Genomic DNA, 23,318 nt, shown 5'->3' with positions numbered 1-23,318 from the left:
ATTTATCTCATTTTGGATTAGGATTTTTTGAAAATGTTACTATTCCGATCTATAAAGGAGGATTTTATCTAAGTTTTATAAGAGCATAAGACGATGATGTGATTCTGAAGACTGCAACTTGAAATGTTATGCCTGTTGATGGAAAAATAACAATTACAGATTTTTTTATTAGAGTTCCAATGATTGATTATAAAACCACGAGTAAAATTAGGTTGATTGATGAAATTACAAAAAGTCAAAACATTATGTTTAATTTTCTAGATTGGCAATGTATTGAACAAAAAGGTATTTCCGGAACAACTTATTCGTTCGATATTACAAATATTTATAGAAATATCTGTCAATCCCAAGTTCGTTATCATTGGTTTTCAAACAGGTAGACAGAATAATCAAGAAAAAAATCCTTCAAAGTTTGATAGTTTGGATGTAAAAAAATATCAGAGTAAAATTGAACGGTTTCTTATTATCCAGATGAATTACAAAATTTAAAACATTTTCAGGAGGTCTTTTCAGAATCATGTATCAGATGTATCAAGATTTTAAAGAAAGTTTACTGTAATAATAAGGAAATGTATTACAATCCTAAAGAATTTTTAGCGAATAGACCTATTTATGTCATTGATACAACAAAGAGTATGACAAATATTTCTGGTTCAAAGAACGATATAATTATCAATATGGATTTTCAAAAAGCTGTTACAAACGCGATTTGTTATGTGGTTTGTGGTTTCTGAGAAATTTTTAGCCTATGATGTGATTAAGAACGATATTAGAGAAATTCAGTAAAATTTTTGAAAAAATCGTCTTATTGTCTATATTATTCATTGGATAATTCTACAACTTTACAGAATTATTAAAGACATTGATATAAGTATTCATTTTTTAATTTTCAAAAGAATAATCTTAAAAAAATGGGGATGATATGAACAAAAAACTATTCCAAGGTCATCTTAAGGGTTGGACCGGAAGTTATGATTTTAAAAAATACTTTAATATTTACTGATCCTATATACCAAATTTCAGCAAAAAAGCTCCAATAGTTCTCGAGATATAAGAGTTTTAAGATAAGGGATGATTGGGGTAGATTTTGTAAATTTTGTTATTTTCATGAAATTTTAAGTTGAACTCGCTTGTTTTTGAAGTTTCAGATTTTTCTGACAATTTTTTTTATTTTTTTATGAATATTAAGAAATAGGGGATGATTTCACCCTTATGGATAAGTTAAGTCGAAAGAGTTAAGTATTTACTATATGTGTACCAAATTTCATTAAAATCGGTTGAGTGGTTTTTGAAATATAAAATTATTAATAAATTTGTAAACTAGCACTCCTAATTGAACAACTTATATAGCAGCAGTGCCGCATTTCCCTATAGGCCCACTAGGCCCAGGCCTAGGGCGCAAAATTTTAGGGGGCGCATAAATTTTAAAGTACACAAAAGAAAAAAGTTGCGGCGGCGGGTGGTGTTGGCGCTCGGCGGGGAGGGTGGCCAAGGTCAACTAGGTCCCGGGGTGCGACGTTGACTCATTCATTGGTTCATTGCTTTTATTTATTCAAAACACTCCTATATATATATATATATATTCATTAAATTTGTATAAATGGCAATAGCCGAATTTAATTTATTTCAATAAACATTGAATCGCAAAAAGTACTTGCTCCGCCGGGACTCGAACCCGGATCTCTCACTTGCCGGGTGAATGTTGCTACCATTACACCCACAGAGCCCTCACTTTTTACGATTCAATTATTTTGTATTTGGCCGTTTCTTTCACATATGTGTTTAAATAACCAAACTAACATATGATCGGAAGACCAAATACCTGTCAAATGACTTTTATTTACATTCATTAAATTTGTATAAATGGCAAATAGCCGAATTTAATTTATTTCAATAAACATTGAATCGCAAAAAGTACTTGCTCCGCCGGGACTCGAACCCGGATCTCTCACTTGCCAGGTGAATGTGCTACCATTACACCACAGAGCCCTCACTTTTTACGATTCAATTATTTTGTATTTGGCCGTTTCTTTCACATATGTGTTTAAATAACCAAACTAACATATGATCGGAAGACCAAATACCTGTCAAATGACTTTTATTTACATTCATTAAATTTGTATAAATGGCAATAGCCGAATTTAATTTATTTCAATAAACATTGAATCGCAAAAAGTACTTGCTCCGCCGGGACTCGAACCCGGATCTCTCACTTGCCGGGTGAATGTGCTACCATTATACCACAGAGCCCTCACTTTTTACGATTCAATTATTTTTGTATTTGGCCGTTTCTTTCACATATGTGTTTAAATAACCAAACTAACATATGATCGGAAGACCAAATACCTGTCAAATGACTTTTATTTACATTCATTAAATTTGTATAAATGGCAATAGCCGAATTTAATTTATTTCAATAAACATTGAATCGCAAAAAGGACTTGCTCCGCCGGGACTCGAACCCGGATCTCTCACTTGCCGGGTGAATGTGCTACCATTACACCACAGAGCCCTCACTTTTTACGATTCAATTATTTTTGTATTTGGCCGTTTCTTTCACATATGTGTTTAAATAACCAAACTAACATATGATCGGAAGACCAAATACCTGTCAAATGACTTTTATTTACATTTGACATATGTTAGTTTGGTTATTTAAACACATATGTGAAAGAAACGGCCAAATACAAAATAATTGAATCGTAAAAAGTGAGGGCTCTGTGGTGTAATGGTAGCACATTCACCCGGCAAGTGAGAGATCCGGGTTCGAGTCCCGGCGGAGCAAGTACTTTTTGCGATTCAATGTTTTATTGAAATAAATTAAATTCGGCTGTTGCCATTTATACAAATTTAATGAATGTAAATAAAAGTCATTTGGACAGGTATTTGGTCGTTTCCGATCATATGTTTAGTTTGGTTATTTAAAACACATATGTAAAAAGAAACGGCCAAATACAAAATAATTGAATCGTAAAAAGTGAGGGCTCTGTGGTGTAATGGTAGCACATTCACCCGGCAAGTGAGAGATCCGGGTTCGAGTCCCGGCGGAGCAAGTACTTTTTGCGATTCAATGTTTATTGAAATAAATTAAATTCGGCTATTGCCCATTTATGCAAATTAAATGAATGTAAATAAAAGTCATTTGACAGGTATTTGGTCTTCCGATCATATGTTTAGTTTGGTTATTTAAACACATATGTGAAAGAAACGGCCAAATACAAAATAATTGAATCGTAAAAAGTGAGGGCTCTGTGGTGTAATGGTAGCACATTCACCCGGCAAGTGAGAGATCCGGGTTCGAGTCCCGGCGGAGCAAGTACTTTTTGCGATTCAATGTTTATTGAAATAAATTAAATTCGGCTATTGCCATTTATACAAAATTTAATGAATGTAAATAAAAGTCATTTGACAGGTATTTGGTCTTCCGATCATCATGTTTAAGTTTGGTTATTTAAACACATATGTGAAAGAAACGGCCAAATACAAAATAATTGAATCGTAAAAAAGTGAGGGCTCTGTGGTGTAATGGTAGCACATTCACCCGGCAAGTGAGAGAATCCGGGTTCGAGTCCCGGCGGGGCAAGTACTTTTTGCGATTCAATGTTTATTGAAATAAATTAAATTCGGCTATTTGCCATTTATACAAATTTAATGAATGTAAATAAAAGTCCATTTGACAGGTATTTGGTCTTCCGATCATATGTTAGTTTGGTTATTTAAACACATATGTGGAAGAAACGGCCAAATACAAAATAATTGAATCGTAAAAAAGTGAGTGGCTCTGTGGTGTAATGGTAGCACATTCACCCGGCAAGTGAGAGATCCGGGTTCGAGTCCCGGCGGAGCAAGTACTTTTTGCGATTCAATGTTTATTGAAATAAAATTAAATTCGGCTATTGCCATTTATATACAAATTTAATGAATGTAAATAAAAGTCATTTGACAGGTATTTTGGTCTTCCGATCATATGTTAGTTTTGGTTATTTAAACACATATGTGAAAGAAACGGCCAAATACAAAATAATTGAATCGTAAAAAGTGAGGGCTCTGTGGTGTAATGGTAGCACATTCACCCGGCAAGTGAGAGATCCGGGTTCGAGTCCCGGCGGAGCAAGTAACTTTTTTGCGATTCAATGTTTTATTGAAATAAATTAAATTCGGGCTGTTTGCCATTTATACAAATTTAATGAATGTAAATAAAAGTCATTTGACAGGTATTTGATCTTCCGATCATATGTTAGTTTGGTTATTTAAACACATATGTGAAAGAAACGGCCAAATACAAAATAATTGAATCGTAAAAAGTGAGGGCTCTGTGGTGTAATGGTAGCACATTCACCCGGCAAGTGAGAGATCCGGGTTCGAGTCCCGGCGGAGCAAGTACTTTTTGCGATTCAATGTTTATTGAAATAAATTAAATTCGGCTATTGCCATTTATACAAATTTAATGAATGTAAATAAAAGTCATTTGACAGGTATTTGGTTCTTCCGATCATATGTTAGTTTGGTTATTTAAACACATATGTGAAAGAAACGGCCAAATACAAAATAATTGAATCGTAAAAAGTGAGGGCTCTGTGGTGTAATGGTAGCACATTCACCCGGCAAGTGAGAGATCCGGGTTCGAGTCCCGGCGGAGCAAGTACTTTTTGCGATTCCAATGTTTATTGAAATAAATTAGATATATATATATATATATATATATATAATATATATATATAAATATATATGTAATTATCTTTCATCAAAATTACGTAATTAAGAAATTTAACTGCATTATATACAGTCAGTGTAAATCAGAGTCCTCTGGGGGGGGGGGGGGGGGGGGGGGCGCTCTTTGGTATGTAGGTCTAGGGGCGCCGAATTTGGTAAATGCGGCCCTGTATAGGAGAGATATAGCTTATAACTTTTCGAGACTCTCCGTAGCTCAGTTGGTAAGACGCTTGCCTTCAAAGCTTGAGGTTCTGGGTTCAAATCCCAGAGCTTCAGGCGCGCTTTTTATTGAGGAAGACATGGTTGTCGTTCAGTGGTTGGGGACAAGTCTTTACACGAGTGGCCATAGTGTAATGACTATAGAACAAGCCTGAGTAATGACAACTGTGGTTGGCGCGCCATTTGCTTCCTCACCTTATTCCACTCATCATTCCTTAATTCCTTCTCTTCCTTAAATTCGTTAGTTCATTACATTCTCAAACATCGTTCATTAATACAACATTACACACTTACAAAACACACCCGACACAAATTCCCCTAACTGAATCTCTCCATCAACTTTCTAACTATCTACACAGTTAGTTACCAAAGAAAAAAATGAGACTTGGGAACAAAAAAAATTCCAGAGTCTTAAGAAAGACCCGAATTACAGCTCCTAGCCATTAACTTGGTTGGACAGTAGCAGTGCAGGGCCAAGTCTCTAAACAATAGACACCGTAGAAGTTTGTTGAATGTGATGTGATTCCCATAGCGCAAACACGCACACTAACAACACAACCACTACACACCAGAGACACAATCATTCATTTTGTATGTCTTTCATTTCATTATATCGTAATGAATTGCTGAATGGCAAACGTTTCTCTTTTCTTCGTCAGAACCACACACACACACACACAATATATCTGTTTCGTAAATGTTTTTTTTCCATATAATTTATCCCAATCTACAACAAAAGCGTGATCTCTCTTATAAATTCCTTTGATAAATCTTGTTGTTTACAAAGACTTGTTAAAAAAACTAGCTGTATGCATATTTCATATTTCTTGTCCAGTATGGATATTGTCTTCTCAACATTTCAACAAATAAGCAATGAAATTTAGCATAAAAGCGATGAAAAATGTCAGATTGTTGGTGTTTTTAGTTTATTTTTGTAAAAATCGGGATATTTTTTCTTATTATTTTAATTTAAAATCTCCTATTACATTTAACATATTTATACTATCTAAGTTGTCTGTAATAAATTGCATTGAACACTTTTTAGTACTTAAAAGTTCTCTGAATTCGTTTTCATTTAAGGATTCGTTTTTCCACTTAAGGAAAATATCAACATTTGTTTAACATATTTAGGTAATTCAAAAGAAGTCTTTATAACTATTTCCCTGTGGTAAGTTCTTTAAAAATGCTAGAAACTGAAGTGATTTTGGAGAGTTCATGTTGTTTGATGACTATTTAGTAGAATAGATTTTTTATTTAAGAAAAAATAATTTGCTAAATTCATATTATTTTCTCTTTCATTATCCTTCTAAAACTTCACAAAAATAAACTCTTTCGCTGATGAAAAATCATCTCGATTTCTTTCCGGAATAATCTTTGTAAATCATAGACAAAATATCCTAAATAGTTTGTACAATAGAATGAAATTATTTCTATTTATCTCTGTTGTAGAAATGTAAACACAAACATTTGCGCTGAAAAATTTATATCTCAGCAGAGTTAGTTCCATAATCTCCATTTATTATAAAAAAAAAAAATCTTTTTGTTTAAATGGAAGAGTATAAATGCCAAACTGTTACAAGTGTTATAATAGAGGAGAAATTATTTGATAAAAAATATTTAGTTTTGTAGAGATTGTAATTTAATTTTTGTACGAAAGACCTAAACCTAGGAAATTTCGAAATAAACTAACACATTTGAATAATCTGCTTACAAAATTACAATACGGAGGTGAAAAACAAACAAAATTTTGTTACAGAATTTAGAAAACAGAATAAAAAATTTTTACTTATCTCTCATAACCCTTGAAAAAATTAATTTTCCTTTTCAAAGAATACATTAGGTTTGTAGGTATCGATACACACGTTTATTATGAGAAGATTTTACCTATAATCTTTCACTATTTGGATATTGAATTTGATACTTTATGATTTTAAGCCAGAAATCCTCGATGATTTTATAGTACACATCGGAAAAGATAAATAAATGAACCTCCGGTGAAAAGAATGTGGTTTTACTCACATTCTCCCCGACTTCTCGAGTGATTGTTAGCAAATTCCATCATTTTCCGTTTATAAGTTTTAATTTATAGTTTATTCGTAGCAGATTTGACAACATTTCCAATAGATTGATTCTAAGGAGATTTTACATTAAAACTGCTCAAGAAAGTAGAAGCAAACAGCTATAGATTTCGGTAATTTTATTTTTCATTCTGTGAGTTACTGTTTGAATTTTACAGATTCGTTTTATTGTCCTTTAAAAAAAACAGTATTTTCCCTCCCTTGATTTACTGTTGGCTCCGAAAGTGAGCTAGAACCGCCATATTCCTACCTACTTATATATCTGTATATTATGTGAGGTTGAGTGGTAGAGAGGGCTAAATAGCCCTAACTCCGCCTCTTGAATAAAGGCATATTTCATTTCATTTCACTTCCATCCACCTTCCACTTTCAGATTTAATGGTTGCAGTTAAAATTAAGGTCAGTTTCGCCAAGACACTAAAAATAGCACAAGTTCGTCGTATTGTTTGTTCCACAGCCAGTTTTATAATTACGTGTTCACTCTCCTCGCAGCTCTTGGTAATATTGTAGACTGAGAGGCGATATAAAAAACATTGTTTTCAGGAAATGCTGGAGGCTTGAGGAAGCTCGTTTACCTGAAGAGGGAGCAGAACGGAGACTCATTACTAAAAACATGCAACTCGGTCCTGGGACTGTACTGAAGTCTTACAGATGTAAAAGCTATCTTTACCGTGTTAATTTCCATGAGTTTAAAATGTTAACGTCTATCATTAATAAGCTTTCACACACATTTTTACTTTAAAGTGCTATATTACAAAGCTATTTAATATATTACAATATTAAAAAGTATATTAAAAAGTAGTTTTAGTATAAATAAAGTTTAATTTTAAACATTAAAACATTTTACTAGTTGCGCGCACACAAAACAAATAGCATCATAAACCAATAGTAAGTTTTTTTCAAACTAAATAAAATTAAAAAATCAAAAACCTTGCAACAAACCCCGAATATTTTTTTATTTCAATGTAATCGGAAAAGTCGATGAAAAAGTTGAAATTGTTCATATAAAGTTTTCATAATTAATTGGAGATGTTTGAACAATATTGTTTTTACAGGGAATATACTATAGTGATTTTTTAATGTATGCATAGTAAATGCAAATGCAAATACTGTAAACGGCAAACATCTTATAAACACTACATAAACAAATCATCGCACAAACTCGTTTGAAACGCTGGCTAATTGCCATATATCAGTTATGAAAGTAAATGCATCAATTTTCCAAAGCAACTTATGTTATATCACTCTTTATAATGTTTCGTTAAATAGAAGTATTATGGAAACGTCGTAAGAAACTTTTGTTTACCCCTTTATATATACGCTTTTAAAGTAATAACCATAGGGTTGTGTCTAATCTTATACTAATCCCAACCCTCAAAATCCGGTACATTTAAAATATGGGGACATGTGAGTATATAAAGAATTAAAATTATTACTTTCCCATTTGAGGGAAATCCCCGGATCATTAAATTATATCTAGGATTTCGTCCTTAGTAAAGAGCTAACTCTTATCACATGGATTAGTGTAATAGAAAATTTGTAATTAACATATACCTAATTATCACTTTCTTCTTCAAACATGCTTTGGTTTTTAAGGTGGCCAATACTCAAATTTGTTTAATTGCATATTTTATTTACAGTGCGGTCGTTAGCCACAGTGCATTTATTTTAAATTTGTAAATATATAGACAATGCATAAAAAAAACACACTTATAGGACATCCAACAGTGTACGGCATTTCATAACCAGAAAAATGTTTAACTCGTACGAAAATTAATTTTATAGCAATAAAATGGATTACAACTACAGGCAGATAAGGTAAAATGATAACAGCAACAATTCCTTATCAAACTCAAGACTAGCACACAAAATTGTACAGTCAAGGTCGCGACCTTTTAATTAACTTGTATTTATCGTAAAACCGGTTTTATAAAACCCCTTGTCAAACGTCGCGTCCTGTGTTGTCTGCTCCAGCAATGTCCAGCACGTTTTAAGTAATTTGAGAGTAGAGAAAAACTTCCTCAAATCACCAAACTTCAAATATGATTGTTAAAAGCTATTCTTCCAACATCATAATAAAACTTTCTAGTGGGTACAGAAACTGTTTCTACGTCAGTCTCATCAAAAATATATTTACTCCATAGCTTCTCTTTTTTTTATTTGTTTGTCTGATGTGTAGAAAGTTTAAAATATATATTTTCCAATGGAAAAAGACAAAAGATGTATTATAAATGTAAATTGTAAATTTTAAAATGGTCTAGGAAACAAATGTATCTTCAGTTAAAACACGTTTTTAAAAAGAATATTTATTGACGTGAAATGGTAGTTGGAGAATGAATAAAATTATATCAAAACAAATTATAGAACGTACTCTTTACCATTTTGGACAACAATGTTTAATCTAACAAGACATTTGAATAGAAAACTGAGGAATAGCCTTTTACTTGAAACACACACTATATTTTAATACTTTTTACTACTAATATTACAAATTCGTCGGTGTGTTTCGAAGAAATAACAGTTATTGAAAATATATTATAATTGCAATAAAATATTTCTAGTAATAATTTTATTTTTAATATCATAAATCCATTTTAGTGATAAACGTTAAAGTTGGGTACAATACATAGCTATGGATTGGTACGAATACGCTTTAATAACAAATATATTACTGTATACGTCATCATATAACTATGTAGCCGTTTTTATTTTCAAAAGGACAATAACAAAAAGCACGATCTTGACTTATGCATTCCTCCATGTTTATTACAATAACATCTATTGTGTTTCAACTGTTGGCAGTAATAAATAATAAAAAGAAGCATTATAGTTGAAAAAACCCTGTTTATAAAGTATTCGTTTTTATTTGAACCATTCTTTTTATTCTAATTTAAATTAACAATTCCATCATTATTAACGTTTAAGAGAAGGGTTTTAAATTGTTAAGAACATAAAAGCACTAAACGTGGCAGATTTACTTTGTCTGTCTTCCACCACCTCTAAAGAACAAACCCACGCTCGACTGACCGTGGTGTTACGTGGAAACATGAACGTTAATTCAATGTCTCCTATCACCTTTACCCTGGGTGACGACCTTATGTACACCCACCTCTGACATTCTGTAACTATTTACAGCTAATGCTAGAATTGCATAAATGTGTATTGCTTTTTATAAACTGTTACACCATTGCCTTATCAGCCGAAATTACTCTGTAAAAAGAAATAGTGACGTAGAAAAATATCACATAAAACAGAGGTGCGATATACGCACATGGTGTAATAGAATTAATGGCTCGCGTTTACACCGTGTACTACACACAGCACAGTAATGGGTAATGGCTCTCGAACATAAAACATTTATCGTTGATGTGCGCTATGGGTAAATAACGGCTGCAAAGGGGAGAGGTGTAAATTGAATCATAGATAGGCTCCAAAAAAGCTCTTGCAACAATTCATTTACTTCTTTACTTAAAATAATTAGTTCCTAAAAAATAATATTTGAAATTACTTCACTACTTTTCTAAAACTACTTTATTTAAAAGTTGATTAAACGATACCTACGGCTACGTAGAATTTATCATTCCTCAATTAGTCTACTAGTCTACTTAGTCTATTAGTCAAACTACTAAAATTTGAAGATCAAACTGTGATTACATGGCTACTACTTTCACATTTTAAGTTGGTATAAGAAATCAGTAACACCATCACTGTAATCAACTGTAATGGTGTTACATAAACTCTTGCATCACTAAACGATGGAAATGTGTAGAAAAATGTTGTTTCTGAAGTAGATTTTACGATTTTCGGTTTAACCTTACTTAGATTTTTCCGTGAAGCTCTTAATAAAAATTATCACGAGAAACAAAGAGCACAGGCTCTTCGATTCCAATACAACTGAGATAAAATTTAAGTTAGAAAACGTCAGAATAACGCTAAAGGTATATTTTTATTACTTTGAAATCTGAAGAAATGTTGCAACCGTTAGAATAAAAAATAAACATATGTTTTTAAACCATTATACATCACCCAATATCAATTGGAAACCGTACGCACTTCTTCCTGGCGATTATTTTGGGAAAATGAACATTTTTGTTATAAATTTGTTGAAAATTTTGTGCGTAAGATTTAAGTTCTATTATGATTAAATTTGCAAGAATCTCCAACTTGTCAAAATCAGTTGCACGACTGAACATCTAATGAATTTCAAAACGTAATTGAAACGAAAAATGGTCTACTGCTAGAACATGCAATAAGAAAACATGCAGCATATGTGAAGAGTATAATAATCTCTCTTTATGCTTTTTTCCACAAGACGTTGATGTGGATCTACTTCAGGTTTGAGTTTTGATGAAACAAAAGTTTCCTGAATTTCAGACTACATCTGCGGCTACAGACGGTAAAACGGCGTCCTGATGTCGTTTTTAAAACTACTAAAGCTTTAAACTCGGAGCCTCATGTAACAGAGATGCCCGTTCGAGGAGCAACGGGCGATGTTGAAGGCGACGTTAATAGTCAGTGCGTTAACGAGCAAATAAGCGGTTTGGCTAGTCCAACGAGCCCGGGCTGTGTTTATATACTGGAGTTGGTTCATTGATTTACCAGTTTTAATACTAGAAAGACCTAAGAAAGTTAGTTCTGCTTCAATAATTTCAAAGAAGTAGGAAAATAAAAAAGCTGAATACATTGGTTTCATCCAATTAACGAAGGGGAAATTTCCAACTACTATATATACAATTTTTAATAAGATCTTGCTGGTTCTTCTATCCCTGGACTGGTTTCTGTCTCTATGACTTTGTGATATGAAATGCTCCGAAAACGCAATAATAGTTCTTTAATGACCTTTCCGTTGAGCTGCCTGTGACATAGGTTTGCCCCATGGGCGCTAGTTTAAAATGGCGGAGGCTTTCCGAGTTAGCTAGTAGCACTGACTCAGTGGTTAAAAACTTGACGCGTCTGCGCATGTTCCGAGTAAAACAAAAGAACCATCAAAAACGATGACGTTCCCCACCCTTTCTTTTTAGAACAAAATATCATATTTTTATAGATTTTGAATAAAATATTGTTAATAATTACCGTGGTAAAAAACGAGGTTTAATAAAGTTGCAATGCACGTAAAATACGAGAATATGAAATTCATATTGCTCGTATATGAAATCTTAACTGGCAGAACTGCTTAACGTTCTGACCAGCACATCCGATTTTATCTCCTTTATTTAACAGGAACACCCATAACCTTAAAACTAAACAAATAACCACTTCTTAAGAAAGAATTACTCCCATAAATATACTTTTTGTACTTTTTAATTTTTAAATTTGTGTTTATTTATTTACATTTACAAAATAAATTATATTCTCAAGTTAGGCACAACTTGTCGGCAAAGTTCTACAAGTAACATCACATATCTTACAAAGCATAATTACTAAGATTAACTCTTACAAATTATTATTAACTCACTACATTAACTCTTTATCTCTAAGAGTGGGTCTAAAATAAAAATGTAATAATAAATTTGGGGACATTATGAAAAACAGTTAAAAATTCTATATAATATAATAATAACTTAGACTCTAATCACTACAGTGTAAACCCCCAGTTTTTACAACTTTTATACTAACCAAAACTTTGTAATTTCTATTTAATTAATAACATGAATATACCGCACAATTCAAACATAAATCAATATCAAGCTTATTCAGCAACTAAATATAATCTATTTACAAAAGTCTGTCATTGGCAATCCTAACAACAATATTAAAGTAATAAATAACAATAAAAATAGCGATATATAAAATAAAAATAATAACAATTTATATTTATAAAAATGTATCAGCAAATAATAATATATTTCATAATAGAGTTTTCGTTGATAAAATTAAAGAATAATAACTTATTCAGTTATTACTCAGTATTTACTTTCATATAATTAGTTATCACAACACCGTGCGTGAAAACAGAATTTGGCGATTGCCATGTCTGTAAAAGCCGATACTATAAAGTGCGGTTATATTGTTTGTCCGAAAATGAATAATTTTTTAGTCCAATTATAACCTACATTTTTAAGTATAAATCAAAGACGTCCTGTGAAAATTACAATATTTAACTTGTAGTGTTGAATGCTACAAAATATTATTTGTTATATAGTTACAAAAATAAGTAACATAAATGTATAATAAAATAGGGTTAAGGGGTATAGGTTTATTTGTCATAATTGTTATTATTGACTTTTGAAAATAAATTAACAATAAAATATTGCTTTTCTGTTTAAAATATACAATTTTTAAATATGCAGAAAATTTATTGCCTATGAAATCAAGAGATGAATATAGGGAAATACTCGCCAACATTTATAACATGAAATTTAAGTCCAAAATCGTTGAATATTGATTACTACTCTCCAAGACATGTTTTTGACTTAAGCGGTGATATAGATTGTCACATTAATATTGTTTCCTTCATCATTCAACAGCTATCCCTGTCTCATTGTTCCAAGCAAAACTGTGATCCAAATATCGCTTAATTATATTGTTGGTTTGGTTATTTTTCTTGTTACCCATTTATAAGCTGCGAAGATAAATTAGTAGAATATTAAGGTTCGTATAATGTTATGGTATTGTGTTATCCTGATACCATTTAATAAAAACCTTTCTGTCATTCAGTGGATTTTAATGCTGTCAATGTTGTCTAATAAAAATGTATAATTAGAAAACAGATAAAGAAACCCAGCTAACGAAATCTGTCTTTCGAATTACAGTGCATGATAACCTAGCTCCGACCATCCCATTGTTAACCGTAACTCCAGTGAACAATCCACAGTGAACAAATTGTGTGACGACGTTAGCAGACTTCATTTGTAGGCTTACTTAAAATGATCAATCGTTTTATGAAACCAAACCTTTCCATCAAATCACATGGAAAAAAAGACACACAAAACCATCCATCAAATGGTTTTTTGTTAAGAGTTCTGACAAATATCATGATTTTTTTAAATATTTAGTTTTTAATATAATTTTCATATGAAGCTTTTCTAGTATACTATGTTATGTCTGTTTATTTATTCTGAGTTTTCTCACTGTTATTATTATTAGTATTATTATTCTTTCAACACTATTTATTATTATAAGGCCATTGTAAAAATTTCAGAAGCTTACAATAATACATTAAAGTTTATTTATTATTGCATATTGCTTACATTGTAATTTAATTCTGAGGTGCAATTAAAATTTCAAGTCTGTACTTCTTTGTAAAGTTAGATTAATATCTATTACAAAATTTTACAACAAAAAGTAAGTTTTGCAAATATTATCTATACTTAAAACACAGAGAACAAAAGCGAGTTAATAGGAAAAGTACTAAAGTACCAAAAAATAATAATAATATTGTTGAAATGTAAAGTACACATCATAATTCGTACAGTTATTTTTGCTTGTGGTTGGATAAGTAGTAAAACTTGTGAACAAAGGAGATACCAAAGCTTTACCACAAGACAGCTGCCCCAGGAAAACAGACGGCAGAAAATGTAATGAGATTTTTTGTAACAACAAGCCTGTAACAACATTTATTTTATTCTTACACTTGCTGCTTCTGAGACAAATATCTGTCTTTTCCCTCTCTAAGAAATAATATCTATGAATATGATGGCAATTGTAAAATTTATCGGATTTAACAACTGAAAAAATCGTCAAAATTTTTCTAATACGCGTTTTATAAAAAAAATATTTTTTTCATTGTAATGTAAAGTAAAGCTAAAAACTTTCATTTATTACAGCAATTAATTATACAGTTCGTCATAAGATATCTCTAAACATTGTTACTATGAATTTGAAACTAAACATAAATAATCTTCAACAGCAAAGCTTTACAAACAAATGTAAAGGTGTCTATATGTGTGTTCGTAGTGCTATTCAAGCTGAGTATTGGTTTCAATAATTGTACTCAAATTTTAAAAGGATAATTTTAAAGTCTCTGGTTAACATTTAGGAATAAGCTATTTCAAAAAATCGACTCCGAGTTGATTTTTAAAGTTGAGAAAATTCCATTTTTGGTCTCTAAGGTTGTATTTACAGGAAATAATTGTTATTAATTGAAAGAGCCTGAAAAAGTGTAATCACACTGCTCTGTGTTAAACATTGTTTTATAACACAGCACAAAAAACGTGTTTTTATATTTTTTACCACTATTTTATATTTGTTTGCATAGTCTAAAAAGCATAAAGAATGATGTTCGACGGTAATAACAATTCTTATGTTCAAATCTTTAGGCAATATCTATTTAATCACAGAGTAAGAAAATATCTAGATAATAAAATTATTTTTTAGGAAAAATATAACTTTAACTGTAGATTTCAGCCAGTACTGTAATGCAGCATATAATAAAAAACAAAGTTTACCATCCAACTTTAATATAAATACTAAAACTGTTATAAAACCCATCTTAGTTGCTTTTTGACAGAATAAGGACTTTTTATACCTGCTAATGTATACATGTTCTAGATCAGGGCAATTAAAGAAAAGTAGAAAAGTTGTGGCACTAGAAACATCTTAGACTAGAAGTAAATTATACAATGGCCGAAAGTAAACCCATTCATGACCGAAGTAGGCTTCTCAGACCTATGCATGTATATATGTAATTTTGCCTTTTTCCCTCAAGGAAGAAATATATATATATATATATATATATATATTATATATATAATATAATATATATATATATATATATATATATATATATATATTATACAGGGTGTAACTGAAATACACCGAAATAACTTCAGGAGGTTGTTCCTGAGGTCAAAACGAACCAAAAAGTTCCTATAAAAATGTATGTCCTAATAATGCAATCGTTTTCCGTCTGTCCGTCTGTTTGTGTTTATTACATTAATTTTTTTTTTTCCAAACAACCATTAAAGGTACAAAGTTAAACTTTTCAACATATGCTAATCTAGTAAAGATTGTCAATTTAATAAAAAATAATTGAAAATTTTTAACTCAACAAAAATTCAAAATGGCGGCTAGTTAAAATCTTTGATGGTGAATTTCTCAAAAACTACTTCCTGTATAAAAAATTTACTAGAATATAAAAAAAATATAAAATTTATTTATAAAACGAAACGGTACCTTCATTTTTTGAAATCGCTCAGAAATAAAAAAAGTTATGGCATTTTTTTTAACCTAGTAACATAATCACATTTACAAGTTTTTTTCTTGTTTCAAAAGTTAATGTAAGTATTTAGGCCGGTATAAAAATAAAACGATTATTTTGGGTTAAAAAAACTTTAAAAACATGATAATTTAGTATTAAATTTTAAAAACGACAATTGTAACAAGCAATCTACATGACTCAACTTTCATGGTTTTAAACAGCTGAATATGTTTTCATGTTGAGACACAGCTGATTAGAACAACAATGAATTCAGAAATTAAATTGTATTTATTGAAATTAAATTAGGTTATGCCATTTATATAAATTCATTGAATGCATATTATATAATTTCGAAAGACATTGAATTTTCAAAAAGTACTTTCTTCACCTGGACTCGAATCCGAGTCTTTTCTCTTGCCCAGTGAGTGCGCTCCCATTACACTAAAAATGACCTTTACTTTTTACGATTCAACTATTTTGTATTTAGCGTATCTGTCAAATTATGCTTTAAAATATAATATTTATGTATATGCAGGCACATACATGCAGTATCTCCAATTATTTGAAGGCGATTTCAATAGGCTTATTTATTATAATAAATCTACCTAAAAAAGATCATTGGGGAATGGAGTTTTTTATGTAGTCTGTTTAAAGAACAAGGTATGTTATTATTATACTCGTATTAAATTGTAACTTTCTGAATAAAACTGCTAACAAGGTATACTTATATTAACTACACCTATATGGAAATGAAACAAAAAGAAAAATAACTATTAAAATTATTTGTGGGTGTGTTGAAATTTCGTGTTACAAAATTTTTTTATGAAATATGGATGTTGATTTAAAATACACTCTGAATACGCGGAGTCATTAGGGGCAAGAGGAGGCGGGGTGGGGGAATTTGTTACCATTCGCGCGTTTAGGTCTGCTTTCTTACTTCCATCCAGCTGTATAAAAGACTTAGATGTATATGAAGCCACTCGTTAACAGTGTTTTACTGAGCAGCTCGTTAGGCTCATAGGTCATAGCTGAAAGTGTAAAAACCACAAACAGTATCCCACTTCTGACAAGGAGTGAAAAATGACAGAAAGTTCACTCGTCTACAACAGTTTTTACTTAATACTCTGTTTTAGTCTATAAATAGGCAGATTTTGTTTCTTGCGTACTTACAGGCGTACAATAGTAGTAAGGAAAATGCTTGGTTTCCTTTAGTTAAAACTTCGCTACAATTTGTTGGTTTAAAGGCCTAACAGGATTTTGGCAGTTTACTGTTGGTAATGTGAAAAAAAATAATTGAAAGACGATATTTAGACAAGTTTAAGAATACAAGTAAGATCGTAGAGAAAAAAAGTGATTAGAAAAGAAAGATGGTCTCCAGAAAGTAAAATTAAAGTGATGGCCGAAGCCGTCGTGTATCCAATTGTTCTGCTATTCACCACCCAAAACTAATGGCGTCCTGTCTTTAATTTATATTCACATTTGAAAGAGTAAAATGACACGCCACATCAAATGGAGGAAATTTATTGTTCTTCCCACTACCTAATGTAGTGAATTTCGTTTTTCGAATCAGAAATTTACTTGTCCTTTCTTATATACATTTGTTTTTGTAGTCAACTTTGACTTATTTATTAACATGTTTTCATTGCTAGTTTTTTAATTGTTAATTTATGTTACCAAAAAAAGCACCTAAACACCTAAACCAATAAATAACATAAATAAATAAATAATAACATTGGTGATAATGAATAATATTGAAAAATATTTACAATTAGTTGAAATCTTCTTTTACTAAAGTTTGATCAAATATTTTATTTAAAAACTGAAATTTTATTGCCCATCAATGCGTTGAAGATGATGGTCGGCGAGGATTTATCTACTAACCCAAAATTGTATCCTTCATATGAACGCTCTCACTCACCAATGAAAAGCCACAAATGATTATATTACAACACGCTTAGAATCCTCAGAATGTTCCAAAAAAAATTTATAGTTTATAATGAATGACGGGAGCTGTAAACAGAATTCCATTTCAAAAATTAATTTTTTGAGGAATATCATAAATTTATCAGGATCCATCGAAGGCAATCTCAACTTTTTTTAACCTCATTTTAAATATATTCATTTTGTTGCTAAGATATGAAAAATTAAAAATGTGTTTAAGATTTCATTAGTTATTGGATTATTTATAAAAAAAAATGCCTAATGTAGTACTGAATTGCTCTAGACTTTTAGTATACTATCAGACTTTAAACAAGCCTGTGAAATATTATGTTTCTAGAATAGTTCTTATATAATATTTGACAGTACTAGGTATTTTTTGTGTTTAATGTTGTGATGCGCAACCAGTAGGGGTTTTACAAAACATCTACATAGTTTATACTACATAATTGTAGCCAAAATTAATTTCGGAACTTAGGGACACCAACTATAATATTCACTTAATATAAACAAACGTTTTAAAATATTTATTTTCGTGTCAAGTTCTATTGTAACACAATAACAAATTAAGTACTATTTTTAAATCAGATTTTAATTTAATATTTATAGAATATTCTAAGAGCATGAAATATTTGCGAAGTTATTTTCTTGAACTCCTCACAGAAAACCGCAAACATAAAACGTAAGAATAAAATATCGTTTAATACTCGAGATATTCTAATGCGATGTTAAATGTGCGTGTGTGCCGAGGATTAGGTGGGGTCTACTGGCTAATCTCATTACGGAATACATGCTACGGGTAGTGGGGATATAGGTAAATGATCACATTTCAACGTATTTTCGTCGTTATTATTTAATATTTTTTCTCAAAGAAAGAGAAGTTTTGCCTCAATGTGCGTCATATTTCTATTTAATGACAACATATAACAATGGGCAGTCTCTGTAATCCTGTTTTTATAAATTTATCCATTGTCAATAACAAAAACATCGTGATTCATTTATATTTTTGTATTATAAAGGAATTTAAATGTTAAGTATTAATTTACTATGATCAAAATTAGGCCATCTGCATAACTCTAATAATACTAATAACTGAAAGGACCGCCAATTTGTTTTGCTATTTTGTTCTCATTACTTTACGTAATGTATGACTATCATTTTTGTATAACTCATTCAGATCCATCAAGTTAAATTGGGTTTTATTAGCTCCAACAGCTTAGTTTTAACTACTATTGGTTGAAAAGGAAGGCTTAATTTTATCTTAATTCGAAATGAAACGATTAACTTTGATAATGAAGTAAGATTGAAACATTATGACTCCGCTGTCGCTTAGCAATAATTTATTACAGTCACGACATGTTTAGGTAACATGCAGGATAGACTACAATCACTCAGCCTGTTGTGCCAGCTGGCAAAGGAACCAGCGCGTAAGGTGTAGGCTTATCTTTACATGTATCTTAGTTGCACTGGTGTTGGAGACAAAATTTGCACTCCAAGTCATGCCCTTTTACATTCGATAAAACTCTGAACTGATTTGCTATCCAGAATATTCATAGCTGCATGGAGTTTGGGTGTTTTTAAAAAAGTTAGCTTATCAATGTGCAGTGTATAGGTCCACAGGTGACAATATCACACTTTATTTAGGAAGTCTGTGGAAGCACAAGATACTGAATTATTCTCGTTAAGCATTGTACTTTTAAACATCAAATACAATTTAAAAATACAAAATTATAGCGTTTAAAATATTATACCTGGATATATGTTTAACATATCATTTAGCAATAATACAACTTACTCGTATATTACATTTGATTTGTATTTATACACTTTTATTATATAAGAAATAAATGTAAAATGTTTTTAAGTTTATAACGGCGTTGGAGTTTAGATAAATCTGTTTTTAAGTAAATGTGTTTTCGTCCTAAATTGAATTCTCACCCCAAAGGTGACCACATGTGCGTGAAATAAAATCTTCAGTACGAAGGCTTTTCTAATTTCCTGCTTGTAATATTTAAATCCCGCGAAAATCACAGATTTGGCCACTCATTTATATATAATAATGTAAAGTTTGATTTAATTAGTAGCGTTTTGTGTTTAATGTTTCAAGATTTCCATGATGTCCAGGCATAAACTTTAAGTTTATTCTACAATTTTACTTTGTAAACGTAAATACGTTAGACTTTTTTTATATTTATTAAAGTAAGATATCTTTTAAACTTAGTGTTTGATTTTGAAGGAAGACTAGGTCTTGTCTCATCTGTGAATGTATGCAAGAGTGTATGTATACAGGTCTGCGTCTATCATCTGAGTGGATATAAAAGGCAGGATATGTGTGGCAAAAAATCTCTTTTAAGTCGTTATTGGTAGGTAAGTGGTTTACATGTAAAAGAAATTCAAGTTTGAAATTTGGTGCCACATCACGTACCATATTTTACATTACGGCCACGTGAACCTTTTCCAAACATGTATGTTTAATGCAGTAGGGAAAGTTTGTTAATTATATTAATTTAAAATGACATTTTTAAAATAGTACATTTGAATTTGTGAATTTTCAAGTTTCATAACTTTTCTTGTACTTTAAGACTACTGTAAAAGCAGAAAATATTAGTTGTTTTAAACTCCACCATTTTGAAACTGCTAAATATTGAATCAAAATGCTTCTTTTTACAAGATTTGTTCAAACGATAAACCAATTGACAAAGGAATTCTTTAACATTTGAAATAGGCTTTTTGTGTAGGGAGTGGCATGAAATTACATACGATTTCATCGAAGATAATAATTGAACTACATATAGAGACAGTCATTGGTTTAATCTACACAGGTTAAACACATTAAGATTAAATAACGATAGTCCCTACAGTAACGCAAGCAAGAGTTTGATCTCTTAGTAATCTCTTAGTATGTGGATTTAGTAGATATGAAAGCCATCCTTTATTGTTTGAACAATGTAATCATCAAACTTCCAAAGGGAAATGCGCCATTGAGATAAACTCCATCTAAGCCACGGCTGGAAGCGGGTTAAATGTATACCAATCCAAGAACTTTGTAACATATTCAACAGGGCTTTAGGACTAAATTTAGTCGAGACCATATTTAAATCAATTCTGGTAATGTTCAGCACAATCTTCTCTGAATTACCTGGAATATGTTAATAAACTAGTATTATCCTATTAAAAATAATAGTTTTGGGAATTTTATTCAACATGTGATTTTTGTTTCATTTTTTTATAAGAATAAATGCTTGGTTTAAAACCTAGTACGAGTAATTCTTTACCTCGTAAAGTAAAAAATTTCTTATATTTTTATATCAATACAAGAGCTCCATATAAATAATTTACTAAGGGCAAAGAATTGTTTAATTATCGCATTAATATATATTTATGAAATATTATATTTTTATTAATTCATTACATAATGTATTATTTGTATTTATATATCATTTCGTATGAATTAATTGCTAGACGCTTATGGATTTCTGTAGAAGACGAAAATATTACATTGTTTATCAACCATTTCGGAAGAGTTGGTAAGGGGCATTAGGAAAAGGGATAAAATAAGCAAACTCCTCAAAAAACAGCCGTTTCAATCTGAATCTAAGAGAACACAACATACAATTGAGAAACAGATTGAATTCGCAAATTAAATCAGCAAAACTTAACTATTACAGATCAAAAATTATCAGTAGTAAGGAATAATAATCCGAAGCTGTTTTGGAAAATAATAAATGAATTATTTGGGAGGGTGAATAAAAAAAACAGTTTCCCCATTAACACAATTTACAGGTGATAAAACCATGAACTCGGACTCTGACGTGAAACTGCAGTGTCGACAGGTGGCTGAAGAATTTTAATAATTATTTTGCACAAGTAGGTTACAATTTAGCTCGGGCTATTGACTCGAGCGGTCCACCTGTCGTTGATGAACAATGACTATACGTTTAACACAGAATTCTCAATTCACACTATCACTGAGACAGAACTTCACCGGTACGTTACTAGCATGCGTGGTGGCTCAGCTCCCGGGTATGATTGTATATCTGCGTCCCTCTTGATTGAAAATTATCATTTCCTCTGCATTCCGCTTCTTCACATAGTTAATTTAAGTATACGTACAGGCAAATTTCCAGATGTTTTCAAGATCGCCCAAAGTCATTTCCATTATTTAAAGCGGATGACGTTACCCTGATGTCAAACTACAGACCGATTAGCCTGTTAAGTGTATTTTCCAAAGTCTTTGGAGAAGGTAGTTAAAGACCAATTAGTCTCTTCTTATTTAGAAGAGAATGATATATTAAGTGACTGTCAATTCGGGTTTAGAAAATCTAAAAATATCGCAGATGCCTTTTTAATATCTCTGAACGAAGCAATGACATCTAACAAAAAATATTTATCGGCATTCCTCGATTTAGCCAAAACATTTCATTTAGTTGATAGATACAAATTACTCCAAAAATTAAAATTAGTTAGAATAAAAAATAATTCATTTAATTGGTTTGATAGTTATCTCGAAAATCGTAGGCAAATAACCACAATATAACGGAATCAATAGTAATCTGGCATCTGTAAATTATGGAGTAATCCAGGGTAGCACTTTAGGTCATATTCTGTTTTTAATCTATATAAAATAATATTTCTAAAATTAGAATTTCTGGGAAGCTTTCACTTTTTGACAGACGATACTGCTCTATTTTTTGAGGGGTCCAATTGGAAGAAGTTATCCAAAAAGCGCATAGTGACCTTTATCTAATAAAAAAATAGTTTTGATCAAAATTTGCTTTCCTTAAATATATCTAAGTTTAAATTTATGCCTATTGCCCTGAGAGACAGCAGTGGACACTCTAATTAACTTAATTAAACTACACACGTGTGGTAATCCCCACAAGTCTGGTTTGTAATTGCGGATCTTTAGAAAGGGTTGATAATTATAAATATTTAGGGGTTATATTGGACAAAAGAATGAATTCATCTGCACATGTTTCACTATGGTAATGGTAGACTTGGAAAACTCATTTATGCTTTTATTTTCGTCACCAAACTGCATGTAATTTTTTTAACTTGATAGAAGTAAATAAGTGATTAGCTTATTTCGCCATATGTTTCAATTCGCTGTTTTATGATGGGGGGGGGATCATAATAGTGGGTGTTGCTAGTTTATATGAAACTATTTCTTATAATCCAACTGTTTGTAACTCAGAAAGCAATACTTAAAAACAGCACTGGGAAAAAATAGG

General features: G+C 31.0%; 1 non-coding gene across 1 annotated transcript; it reads right to left on the bottom strand.

The window, feature by feature from the left end:
* Positions 1-1,918: 1,918 nt before the first annotated feature.
* Positions 1,919-1,989, bottom strand: Trnaa-ggc. Its single transcript has one exon. It is a non-coding gene; the product is annotated as a tRNA-Ala (tRNA).
* Positions 1,990-23,318: the final 21,329 nt, after the last annotated feature.

This window comes from Homalodisca vitripennis, unplaced genomic scaffold (assembly GCF_021130785.1).
Source record: "Homalodisca vitripennis isolate AUS2020 unplaced genomic scaffold, UT_GWSS_2.1 ScUCBcl_8149;HRSCAF=16141, whole genome shotgun sequence".
Taxonomy (NCBI): domain Eukaryota; kingdom Metazoa; phylum Arthropoda; class Insecta; order Hemiptera; family Cicadellidae; genus Homalodisca; species Homalodisca vitripennis.
The sequence above is the reverse complement of the archived record's forward strand: the minus strand, read 5'-3'. Positions and strand labels throughout refer to the sequence as shown.